Here is a 14,028-nt window from a genome sequence, read left to right as displayed (position 1 = left end):
TAATAGTATACGGGTAGCAATGATCTTTGAGACCATTTTGACGAATTTATTGTTAGCATGAATGTCTGTATTTAAATAATATAAATTAAAATGTGGGAGACTTGAGTAATTTATTAAATCGAATCCTAGCCGAACAAAAACGGATATCTTAGACATATCATCAAACTTATCTATTATCCAGTTATCTCAGTTATGGATAAAAGTTTAAACAAGCCGTGGATAGAGTTTGTTGTGACCCTTTAGATCCACCCGAATAACTTAGCAAGCATAGTAACAAGTTTAATAAATAAAAATCCGCTGACTCGAAACGACTCGATCGAATGCTATGCTATTATTTTTGGATCATATTGCCGTTAATACGCATCTATCGACACCTTAACGAAGTCGATGTTATTTTTTGTTCGCGCGATATTGACGACGAAAAAAATGTCTACGGACATACATACGTACGTATGCACACACATACTTCTTCTCCTAATTAGTGGCCCTAACCATGAAACGTAAAGATATGTTGAAAATATCGCTTTCGAAAATCGGCAATAACTTCCTATAAGGGGAAGTTAATAAGAATCGAATTTGGATTTGAGCTATATAAGTATACTTGATTATCTTCTTTATCCAGTGTGAGCGTTTAAAATATTTGAAAATTGCGTAACCAAAACACGTATAAAGTAAAATCAATCAAGGGTAGTTGGTCAGTTATCGCATATTGTATCAAACAAACAAAAAAAGGTGTGAAAATGCTTTTGCACCATAAAATTTTTATACATGCTGTATTCAAATAAATATATTTCTCTCTAGAGTAACTTTCTTTAACTTTTTTAATAGTTTATTTTATTATATTAGGGCACATATATATGATATGAATAATTCAATAAGGGCTTTCGCTGTGAATATATTGGTTGATTTATGGGTATTTTTACAAACATATTTAGTACCGCATAATGACCTATCTTTTTTCTCTTTTAAAGGATATCATTTTTGGGTAAAAAAATTAAAAAGAATGCTTCTCCTCTGTTCATAATTTTTTCGTTCATACAATTTTGTACAAAACATTTCCTAAAATGAATAATAACCGATGACATTTATTATCCATGTATTATGCCATAGTCTACTGACCCCCGACCAAAAAATCTACTGATAGCATCACCGCTTAGATGCCTCTTTTATGTTCCTGCGGTCAGCATGTGATATTACAAAAAAATTCTTGGTAGTAGGATATTATTTTTCACAGGACTTGGAAACTTTTTGATTCCACCCGCCAAGTTTCAAATTAAATTTTTTTTTTCTAACATAAATATAATCGAGCAGCAAATGTAAAACCATTTTACACAACTTTTCATAAATCTGGAAGTTACAAATTTCGAGGTGTCAAGTAAAGGATACCGGTTAGTTTTCTGTTGGCATAAAAATATAATTTCTTTCCATTAAATAAGATCGTAAAGGCATAAAGAGCACATATATAGAGTTTTTAAGGGTGATGTAAAATTAATACATTGGGCGTTGGCCTTCGGACTATCATTATATTATACGATATTGTGAGGGAAGGAGATGTGGAAAGATAATTTGGATTATTAAGGATTTGAATTTCTGTTAAAATATTATTTGACTACAAAATTATTTGACTCAACAATTCAAATATATTTTTATACACACGGCTCTCTTTTCAAGCGCGGGAAGGTTGCCTTTCAAACCAGCTTTTTGTGTGTAAATTTTAAATTACTGGCTTCTCTCTTTGTATATTAGCCTTCTGATTTAATATACAGAATGTTCGTTTAACATCAAGGCATATAAATATCACGAGTATGATAGAATACATGCGTTAAGCAATCCATCTAAGTTAGAGGTATTATATACATGTGTTGAAGCTTCGATATGCGAGATAGTTGTAAGATGCTTGGAGAGTGGGAGTTTCTTAGTTGAATATATGAACTACAACAGATAAGTCACGATACAAGTCACTTTTGCAATCTCATGTAACACCCATAATACCTCTTACTTAGATGCATTGCTTAACGCATGCACTCTGTTGTACTCGTGATATTTATATGCCTAGATGTAAATTGAACATTCTGCTTAGATCACTGATTTCAGCCTATTTGAATAACCAATTTTAAAATCTAGTGAACAAGTTTTCTATTTCAAAAAAAAACTTTTCGTTTAGTCGATATGATCTTTCGAATAAAATATGACATTTGCAACTTCTGATTTTGGCTGGATATAATGATTCAAAATTCGGAAATACATTTCAGATAATGATAAAAGATACAAGAAATGATAGAGGAATTCAAATACTCCCCAATCTATTTGGTTTTCGAAAATAAATTTGTTATAATGATGAAATATGTATTACATTAACAAAAACGTATCTGCAGAAAAGACATATTTTCGGCTGGAGCAAGATAAAGTAGCTTACTTATAATGAAAAAATGTTTTGGATTTGCTATTTTTCATTAGGGGAACATGGGGTAATGAGAGCCTGCGGATAATGGGAGCGAGTCCAAGATGGACTTCCCTAATGCCCGTAATTATGTAAATGAAGTTCGAGTGTTTATGTTTGGTAGAGCTAGCCTAAAGCGCACAATGAATTCGTTGCACTCATGCATTTGTACGAGACGATTGTTTGTTTTTTGCTGCACTGTTATAAATAATACAAAAGAATAATGTCCCAGGTCAACATTAAAATACATACGTTTAATATTGTATTTACGTTAATTATATCTCTAAATCTATCTAATTTAAGGTATTGAAATTTTGAAATTTTGATAATTTACGAGATTTAATTTTGAAATTTTATTTGTTCGATTGAAAGTTAAGCATTAGCCGCAGTATGGCTCTCACTACCCGCAACGCAGGATTTTTTATTCCTCGTATCTATAATAATTTGAAGTTTCGTGGAAAATATGACGGTAATATATGCCATGAGTGCTCAAGGAATGTTCATCCCACGTCTGTTTTTTTCCAAGCCAACGCCACTCTCCTCAGCTTGAAAAAGATGAACCACCGGGTGCTATCTACACCTCACATAATGGTTTGACAAACGAAACCATTTTGTCACCAAATGTTCCTTTTGTTATTTAATTCTTTGATATATAAGATTATATTTATTTGACACTGACTGAAATCAAAGATGAGGCTACGTCCGGGTAATTGCAGCGAAAGACACAATCCAGAATTTTTTTAATTTTCGCCAAATGTTACTTAGGCTTAATATTTTTCTATGATTTTCAGATAAGTTCAACTTACGTTCATGCCAAATACAAATTTAATTTATAGAAATTTTGAGTTTTATTATCAATATTTCTTAGATGTTGCCAATTTCTCCACGCTCCCCTAATTTTTAAGTGACTTGAAATACTCTAAATATACATTATAGATGATTTTCATTGAAGCTATTAATATTAAATGTTAGAAAACGAATTTTCCTATACAATTTATGAACGACATAAAAAATTTTTGACACATATTACACCATACAAAATATACCTATAAAGTACAAGTCTCTCATTAATATTTTACTTGTAATTAAGAAATTGTCCTATACATTATATTCAGTACCGTATATATAAGAGTTAGTATGTAAGAGTACTTAAAACTGGGGTATTTTCTTAAAATAATTATGTTATTTAAGCTTACTTTCATTTTATAAAATATTTTCCCCAATGTAGGCAGATAGGTATTTACAACGCATAGCACATCGTTACATGTAAGTAGGTATGCCTATTTATGTTGTGCACACACATTCTTCTTTAATTTTCCTTCATATTTTATGTGTATTGTGAAAACATGTGTTTTCCCCCAGGTGATTTACTTATGTATGTATATATTAATTTATTGCAGTATAACAGTGTGATTAAAAAAATGTAAGAACTTTGATGTGTATGTGTATTTTTTTTTCCCTAGTGATAAATACAATATACATTTCACAAACCTAAAAATCAAATGTAAGCTTTACCTGGAGTAGGAGTGGACGATATACATCGATGTATTAAAAACACTCGATATACATCGATGTTTTTTTACTCGATGCATCGAAATATTTTTAAATTATTATTTTAATTAATTCTATGAGTATTTATTTCATTAAGGTAGTACCAGCATGAAATCACTTTTCGACAGATTTGGCCGAATTTTTTTTCTCGGGTTTATAATAGCTTTATTTATGAATTCCTAAAATTTCATAATTTTTGACCGTTTAGATCGCGAGATATTTAAAGACAAAGTTCGCGATTTTGAGGGTCATGTCCCATTTAAAGCATGTAAAATGTCCGGTCTCTCCAACTATTTTTTATGATATTATTATATATTGAAGAAAAAGTAGAAAAAAATGTTTATACAATACAATTCTAAAAAAAAAATTTAGAAATTAATTTTCACTTTCGAGATATTAATTTTGACGTAAATTGATCGAAATTGGGACGTTGGCATAATTATTTCCCATTTTAAACGGTCAAAATTTCTGAAACTTTGGGAATTAATAGTAAGCATTATTAAATTCTTAAATTTAATTTTTCGTTAAATTCTGTCGAAAAAAAAATTGTACCATTGCTTTAACATAGAAACTGCAAATACCATGCTGGAACATCGTTAAGACGCACTCGAACGGTATTTCGTTCTAAAACAACTTAAATTATTCTTTTGGAGCTGGCAACATCGGCCACAGATGAATGCAGTACTGCAGCCACTATATACGGTTGAAGGAAAAGGAAACGAGATATTATCAAAAAACAGATTTTCGTGACCCTTGACATTGAACAGACAACATTTGTATTATCAAAATAAACGTTTGTACAAACATTCAGCTTATTCCGTTAAATTCCGAGGTTGACCACTATTTTTGACTAAGATGATCGGGTAATAAAAAGTCATTCATTTGTTTCAGTTTTAAAGTTCCATCTCATGATGCGATAATCTGTGAATTATCTCCCGTTTGCCAAGTACAAACTCCCGTTGACTTACAAAACTCTTTATGCAATTTGTTGCAAAAGTTTGATCTTATCATTTTTGAGGACTCGGTATTTAAGAAATATGAACATTTTATGTTTCCTTACTGAATAAGATATCATTAAATTTTTAAAGATATGTTGTATAAATGTGATCATTCCCTGTAGATGAAAAATTATTTTTAAAAGGTGTATACACACTTTTTTCTACAGATGTTTTCTTTCTTGTTTTGTTCCATGTAGAAAATTAAAAATGTAAAGACCAGTATATAAAAGTAGCACCTAGGGGTGATCTTTGTGTTGTTTGTGAATGCAACCCTCAACGTGAAACAATTTATATCACTGGAGGCCTACGTTGAGTATTGCTGTCGGCTTTTTTCTTTGATATTTGTACACACTAATGAACTAAACTAAAGAATTTCTGGCAAAGTTTAAAAGGAAAATCAAGAACTATGTTCAGGCGATTGATGAATGAGATAAGTTACTGCACTAATCAATTTTTGAATTTTTTGATCAGTTTGAAGCAAAAAAGTAATTTTGGAATTTTTTCTCTAGGCGCTTATAGTTTTCGAAATTAAAGTTCTTGAAAAATTAAAAATCCAATATTAGATTTTAAGAAAAACAAGTGAAAACAAACAATTGACTGAGTTAATATTTGAAATACCATGCATAGGCAGTGTTGATTACTCTATCACATTACACATACATACATGTCACACATACATAACTGATATTCCATTCTGATATAATACATTCTATACAATTTACGCCTAATTTGCGCCCTCACGGGTTAACACTGATGTTTACGAAAAAATCTTTAAAACAAAAGTTGGTTATTTTTTTATAAGGAATATTTTTTACATTTAAACTTTTTACGTCCTGAGTACGCTGTAAAAATTTCAGCTTGATATATTTGTTCGTTTTTAAGCTATCGTGTTGGCAGACAAACGGACAGACAACCGAAAATGGACTAATTAGGTGGTTTTATAAACACCTATACCAAAATTTTGTTCATAGCATCAATATTTTTAAGCGTTACAAACTTTAGACTAAACTTAGTATACCTTGCATAATACATATATGCATGGTATAATTTGTTATTTTTCAATTTTTGAGGGGATTTTCTTAGCTAACGCAGCTCCTGCTCTATGAATTTTTTACCTTTGTGTATTATATTTGTTATAGCTTTTCGATAATGAATGATTTCTTAGTAACCTGAACTTTACTGGTTTGTCAGAAATGATTTTTAGTTTCAATGTTTTTATTTTTTAAGCTTTTTTTTATGTTTGAAACTTTAATCCAAAAAACTAGGAATTTAGATGCGTAACATGTTCAAAGTATAAAAGTTCTTATTCAATGACCTAGTTATTTTGCTAACGTTTAAATTTTTTTTCCCCAAAAAAATGCAATACAAGTAAATTTTTTAATAATCATAAAATTTTATATGATATCAGTAATAAATAAAATAAAAAACCTGAATTTTTTTATTAATGATGGTTAAAATAACCTAAACATGAAATAAAATACAAAAAAGTAGGCTGTAAATGTTATAAAAAATAATAAAACTTGTATATTACAAAACACGCAGAATACTTATATAATATTTTTTAATACTATTTTTACCTTCATATTATATGCTATGTAAGTAACGACTTTAAGTGGCCTTTAACACTTCAAATAATCATTTAGAATGGGTTCGTGACCTATTTTTAAAGTACTCTGTAAATATGAACTTGTAATACTTTTGAACTGTATATTGTGTACACTTAATACTTACTACTGCATTGTGTGTGTGTATTATGGGATGAAATTCATTGAAAAGAATTCTTTTGTCTTTTCTAAATTAAAAATTATGAAATTCTGGAAAATTATTGAAAATATTTTAATAAAATGGGTAGGCATCTTATAAGTCATAGACTAAGATATTCATCATTACTTTGATAGACGTTATAGAATTATAAAAAAGAGCTGGTCACACGATTTAAAAAAACTTATTTCTTGATTTAAAACTACTTTTTAAGTTTTGTGCATATAACAGCATTTTACAGGCGCAAAATGTTAGTTATATTTGTATACCTGCGTGGACCTTGTCTTATAATTTGTCCGAGACGATTAAAATATTTGTTTGTAAATTTTGCAATATTAGCTCATGTAAATTAATTTCCGAATAGTGATGAGCGAGTCCAAGATCAAGACCAAAGTCACAGTTATCTTGGTCTTGTAATTGACGATTGTATCTTGGTATTGGTATTTCATTATTACTTTTAGTCTTTGTCTTAATTTCGGTCTTTCAGAATCGAGTATTGGCCTTGCAGACTTGAGTCTTAGCTTTGAGCTTTGTTTTGAGCTTTTAAGTTTCGACTGTCACTCAAACTGCGTTATATCGAAAGTTAGTAGATTTTTTTCTTTCTTTATTTGTCTGGAATAACTTAAAATGCAAAAGAAAAATTTTCGCGGGTGTAATTAAAAAATTCTCAAGGGGGGTTCATTATTTATTTTCAACAATAATTTGCAACAATAAAAGTTTTGTTCTTGCTAGTCTTGGTCTTGCGCAAATAAGTCTTAGTCTTACAGAGCTAGGTCTTGGTCTTGTAGAGTTGGGTGTTGATCTTGATATTAGTTCATATAGATATCCTACTTAAATATTCTGAATTCGAGTTTTTGTTTTAAAATATTAAAATTAAAAATCGTAATTTTTAAATTGTATATCACGTGACCTAAAACGCGGGTAAGCCCTGCTGTGATGTCATAGCGGTATGAGTCATAGACCATCAGTTAGTTCAGTGTAGACAGCTGGGTATAATATATACATAGATAATAAGTATTTATATTTATTATAATCAGATGTCTATGTCAAACTTATTTGTGTTATTTTGTATAGTGATACCCATATTACATCCTCAAATTGGATGCTCGCGTTTTGACAGTTTAAAAAAGTTTTAAAAATTTATTTAAGTTTTTGGCAAGAAAGCGTGTGTATTTTTCCGAAATCAATTTTTGGTGCCTTTTTATTAGCAAAATCAACATTTTTAAATTTTAAAAAAAATAGTGGAATACCCTATTGATTTTCCTTCTTTTAATTCGATTGCTTTCCTTCATTCATAGCTTTCGATATATGGTTCGTTAAAAGTCGCATATTATTTGGCGGTTGCAGTCGAACTATTTAACGTTTAATAATAGCAAAATAGAATATTATTGTGCAACAACTCATAAAACCTACTTTAAGTTCGTAAGGAGATCTGCAAAATGAACTTTAATAGAAGTCAGTTATATGCCCATTCATGCATCTTATGATGAAAATAAAATTTTATACCACCTTTTCTTGAAACAAGATGCTACATGAGATAAGTCATAGCTCGGAATGTTTTATTACTTATAGGAAAGAAAAGCAATCAAATCTTTTTGGTATTTTATGGGCCTCATAGTGTTATTATACTCTTTGGATAGAATGTAAGATTTTCCAGTTATCCATTATTATTGGGATTTGATGCTAGTAAGTTGAATTAAAATTGAAAATTTGCAATATTTGTGCTGTAACTTTTGTTTAAAAAATTTTTCCATTAATTTAGGTATAGCTATAGAGGAGAGCTGTTATTTTAATTTTCATTTATATTTTTAAATTTTCCAAAATCTCCACAAGCAACTTTGGCATGCTATTTAAAATCCTTTGAAATAACTCATATCAAATTATCAGGGAGATGTTATAATTTTTAAGGTGAGTTAATTAATGTATCTATTGCTTGTGCTATAAAGGCAATTAGTAATTTTTATTGCTAAATAAAACTTGACGGTAAATTTTTGATCAAATTTTAAGTTTAAATGGTACACAAAATCGAAATGTTTCAGTCGTTGTAATAAATTGCTAGCTTGCTTGATCCGCTATTTGAATCTCAACCAATTGTGGGGAAACATTTTTTTTATTAATAATTATTTTTTTATTTACAAAATATAAAATATTTTTCTATTTTTCAGTTAGTTTTGTTTTCTGAATAATTCATTGTATATATAATAATAATAATAATTTATACACTGTTATAAGTCCTGTTATATTATTATTATTATCCTATTTGTTTTTGCGATATTGTTATAAGAATTATAGATATTAAACTGTTTTTTCTAAAATATCCCTATTGTGTAATCTTATCACAAAAAAATACACATTCATTTAAATTCATGTAAAACAAAACAAATTTAATCTATTGTGTTTAAATTGTGTTTAAATAAAATACATTTTACTGCTCATAAATTAAATTGTTATTGTAAATTGTACATATTTAATAGATATTTTAACATTCACTATCTGAACAAATTATCTCACAAAATCTCTTTAAATAGCTTTGAAACATTGGAATTATTTATCAGTGGCTGTACAGGGTTGGACAGAGAAGAGCTCGATTTGGAAAAGTTTGTATTCCATCAATTTTTACACTTAAAAACTATATAAAAAAAACATGAAAATAATTATGTAAGAAAGAAAATTTATTGTGTTTTTATGTTATTTCACTTTATTTATTAAATGTAGTTTAATTTCTTTTTCTATAATAAGATAGCTAAGTTTTAACTATAATAAGATGTCTTGTAGTTTTTCTACATATACCGCAGCATTGCCAGATTTGGCAATTGGATCACTTCTTTCCAGGTCTGCTCTTTCTGTGCTTCAACATTGTTTTGATAAAAAACATTAACAGAGTAAGTAATGCTGAGTTATCTATCCCTTCCATGGGACTGTATGAAAGATGAGAAAATGTGGTTGACGAAAATCAAATATTACCTGTTGTTTTCCAATATTTCTCCTTAATTAACCATATTAAAAACAAAAACAAAATCAAGCGAAAATTAACAATGGACTAAGTTAATTGTTTAATACCATGTATAGACAGCATTGATTACGAAATCGTTTGCTTTTCACGTCATGCAAGTATAGAGAGATAGCCAGCCATACATACATGTCACACACATGACCAGTATGTATTATATATACTATACAATGTTCGAACCTAATTTGCGCCCTCACGGATAAACAGTGATGTTTTCGAAAAAATGTTTCAAGCTAAAGTGTTTTATTTTTTTTATAAGGAATATTTCTTACATTTAATTTTTTGTTCTATCTCTAACGATTTACAAGATGGGCTCTACGGACCCAAGACCCAGGAACCAATTGACCAATTTTACTCATTTACGAACTCGACCTCACTTTTTACGTCCTAAGCACACTGTATTTATTTCAGCTTGATATGTTTTTTTCGTTTTTGAGTTATCGTGTTGTCAGACGGTCAGACAGACAGACAGACTGATAGATTTTTTTGCAAATATGAGTTGGTGTTGGTACAAGAAAATTATAATAAATTGGTTGAAGAATTGGTTTATCTATTTTCTGAAATTGAAACATTCAGTATGTGTTGTTTTAGCTTTTAGCTTTTACGAATACTTTCTCAAGGGAAAAATTTTGCTCTAACTTCATTTTATAACAAAAATTGAATGTACTCATTATTTTTGTTGCACGTTGCAGATTACATCTCTAGGGAAGGCATCACTTCATATATACAGGGTATTGAATTTTAAATAAATATATTTCGAATATTGCTAAAACGGCTGCTTAAAAAAATTGACAATTTTGGTACATAATGTGCCAAGTATGCGATCGGTATTGTATAACGTTATTGTATTTACATAAAGTTGGTTGTGCTAGAGATCGGTTGATGCACCCTCGTATATAAACCACTAGCTATTGATAACTGGGAGCTGCAACTCGCCAAGCAGCGATACTCATTCGCACTAATTAAAAGAGGAAGTGAAACGTTTTCAGTTCCAATTTAGATTACCAGATGGCACTATTTGTATGTAATATTTTTAAAGGGCAATTAAACTGTTCAAATTCATCTGATAAATACTACCAACTATCGATAATAATTCGTGCTAATTAAACAGTAAGCGAATCACTTTTCAATAGTTCCAATTTAGACTACCAGGTTAATTGCCATTTATCAATAGTTAGCCATAAGCCTTAAATCATAAAGAGTCCTTAGCTCATATTATCCAATTTTTAATTTTTCTATGCAGTCATTTTGGCAATATTTACAAAAATACCTTTTTTTCCACCATTATGCATCTCGAAAAGTACATTTTTCCGCTATAAGTGTAGGGAGAAATTGTCATTATTTTAGAGGTATCTATTCGCAGCCTGCGTGAGTTTTATTGGAGGCGTTTCCATGGTAACGATACACTACTTTCAGTATAGAATTGTATGGATTGCATTTAGGACAATATTGAAACATTTACATTGAAAATTTAATATTATTGTCTCACAAATTTAAATAAATAACTATGATTATTTACATTTGAAAAATAATATTTGTGCAATTCGATTTCTTATTTTTACAATTTTTATTGCATTAAGTTTAATTAATTAGTGTTTTTCAATAATTTTAATTTGACATTTTCTATAATATTAACATGTAAAAGAATTGCAAATTAGTCCTAACATCCTCCTTCATCGCTAAAATAAAATTTTCACTGGCATCGATTTTATTGTGCCTACCATGACTATGCACACAACGAAGACAATTTGATGAAATCCTGCTGTTAAAACATGAATCATCCTGTATATCATTTACACTTAGATATGAATAATAATTAAAATATAATAATACCTTGTATGAAAAAGATTTTTGTGTCTAGAAAGAAAATTCGAATCCAAATACCTACACAATGTTAATTTGAACATTTTTGCTGTGTTAGTAGTGTAAATATTGTGTATATATATTCATATTTATAATACACAGTCAGTATAAGTAAGGTATATTTCGCTTTTGTGGCTAAATACATTCATTTGATAGTTGCTATGGTTATATTCATGCATCTAGAATGTAATAGGTAGGTGCTTCGTAAGCATTTACAACAACCAGTAGTAATAGTGACTGACTACGTTTTATTTTAAGCCACATATGAGGATTTAACTATGTATTCTTAGTACTGTAGAATTATTAAATTATTTACGAGATTAAGATATTATTGAATATAAATAATAATCGTTTGGTATGCAGAAATCGTTTAATACATTTATTCAAAGAGTACAGTTTTATGCAAATTGCATATCTGATAAACCCATTACTACAGTCATTAAAAACATTTTTATACCACGTATATGAAATATATCAAGATATACTAAGTTTAGTCCCAAGTTTGTAACGCTTAAAAATATTGATGATATGAACAAAATTTTGGTATAGGTGTTCAAAAAGTCACCTAATTAGTCCATTTCCGGTTGTCTGTCTGTCGTCTGTCCATCTGTCATCACGATAATTCAAAAACGAAAAAAGATATCAAGTTGAAATTTTCACAACGTGCTATTTTTACAAACCGTTTAGGAAACATTTTTTGTTTTTTGTTTGTTGGAAACATTTTTTTGTAAACATCACTGTTTCCCCACGAGGGCGCAAATTTTATAGTTTGTATTATATGGGAAAAACAGTTATGAATGTGTGGCTATCTAAAAGTGGAAATCTTTTTTTACTTACATGTCGTCCAAAAACAAACCATTGCGTCATCAACACTGTCTATATATGGTATTTCAATAATTAACTCAATCAATTGTTTGCTTTCACTTGTTTTTCGTTAACTTCTAACTGTTTGAAAACTGAGTAAACTTTTTGTGGCAAATAGAGTTTGATAAAAAGAACCCGATAAAAAAAGTTTGCATCTCTAGCGTGAGCCTAACATTAACATTTTGGATTTTTTCGTCCCACAATAATTTTGATTTGAAATATCTGTCTTGGCAACACTCGGGAGAAAGGTGATTAAACACTTCTTAGTGTTATTTTATGTTTAGGGTGGTGTTCAGTTTTTCCAAATATTGTACGATCATTTTTACAAAAAACAATGGTTTTCAAAAACGCTCAAATCTTAAAAACAAAAAATGACAATAAAGCAAATAAAAAATGAAAACCTGGACTAGAAAACTTAGTTTTAGTGTAATTTAGTTGAATTTTACATCATGAACTAATGTTTACAAATAGATAAAAAATCATAAATATTATTAAACAATATATTAATTTTTGGACACAATACATTAATTTTTGGTTTTGATTAAAATGTGTTGAAAAATATGGATTAGTTTTGATCATACTGATCAAAAGTTCTCATGGATTCAACCCTCAAAAAACCCTTCTCTTCTGAGCTCTTTATGTAGATATAACCTTTGAAGGGCCGTAGCTCGGAAGGGAAATGTTTTTGAAGGTCGAGTCCAGAAGGGCTTTTGATCAGCATGATCAAAATTACTCTAATCCATAGTTTCAAACAGGATTGTATATGTATGCCTCGTCATGATTGCAATTTTGATCTTGATTTCTTAGCTTAGAAGAACTAACTTCGCAAGTTACATTTGGTTGTTATAATTCCACGCAAGTTTTGTGAGTGGATTTTAAGGGCTAAACGAGAACTTTTAACATATTTACTTTGTTCAGTTGCATCATGGTAGAAAGAATTATTAAAATCTAAGCATTATTTGTGAAAATATCGATATTTTAAATGTAGTTATCTGGTTGATTGCATAGACTCGACTGGTTTATAATTTGTTCAGCTAACGATCATACCGTATTAATTAAGGTGTTTGTTTCCCTACAGTATTGTAAAAAAGTTTTAGTTTATTGCATAGTACATACATAAAAAACCAAATATATGCTTTTTAGTCAAATAATGTGTTAGTTTTAGCCATACAATACCACGCAACTACAAAAATATATAATATATTGTGTGTAAATTTGATAATATAGATATCTCTCTTCAATCATCAATATTCTAACTATAGTCGTCTCTGTTCATCAAATGTAGGATCTTCGATGAAGTCATAATTAAATTAAAATTATGTTTTTATATCAGCAAAACCTTATATTTTTATGGTATTATTATAAACTACAAGATTGTGTTAATATTTTAGATAGTTTTTTATCACACTCTCTAGAATTTTTGATAAAGAAATATCCAATTGAAAAGGATAACCTATATGATTCGTCATTTTTTCAGCCAACTTTGAACGATAGAATAATAATTTGATACTAGGCCCGATGACCTAGGAATTTTTTGTGAT

At 29.2% G+C, this 14,028-nt stretch overlaps 1 protein-coding gene across 1 annotated transcript in view; it reads left to right on the top strand.

The window, feature by feature from the left end:
* The window catches only part of LOC123292383 (proteoglycan Cow), a 519,906-nt gene that overhangs the window by 100,926 nt on the left and 404,952 nt on the right, over positions 1-14,028 (top strand). The window lies entirely within an intron of this gene.

The sequence above is a fragment of the Chrysoperla carnea genome, chromosome 1 (genome assembly GCF_905475395.1).
Source record: "Chrysoperla carnea chromosome 1, inChrCarn1.1, whole genome shotgun sequence".
NCBI lineage: Eukaryota > Metazoa > Arthropoda > Insecta > Neuroptera > Chrysopidae > Chrysoperla > Chrysoperla carnea.
This window is presented reverse-complemented; position numbering and strand designations above follow the sequence as displayed.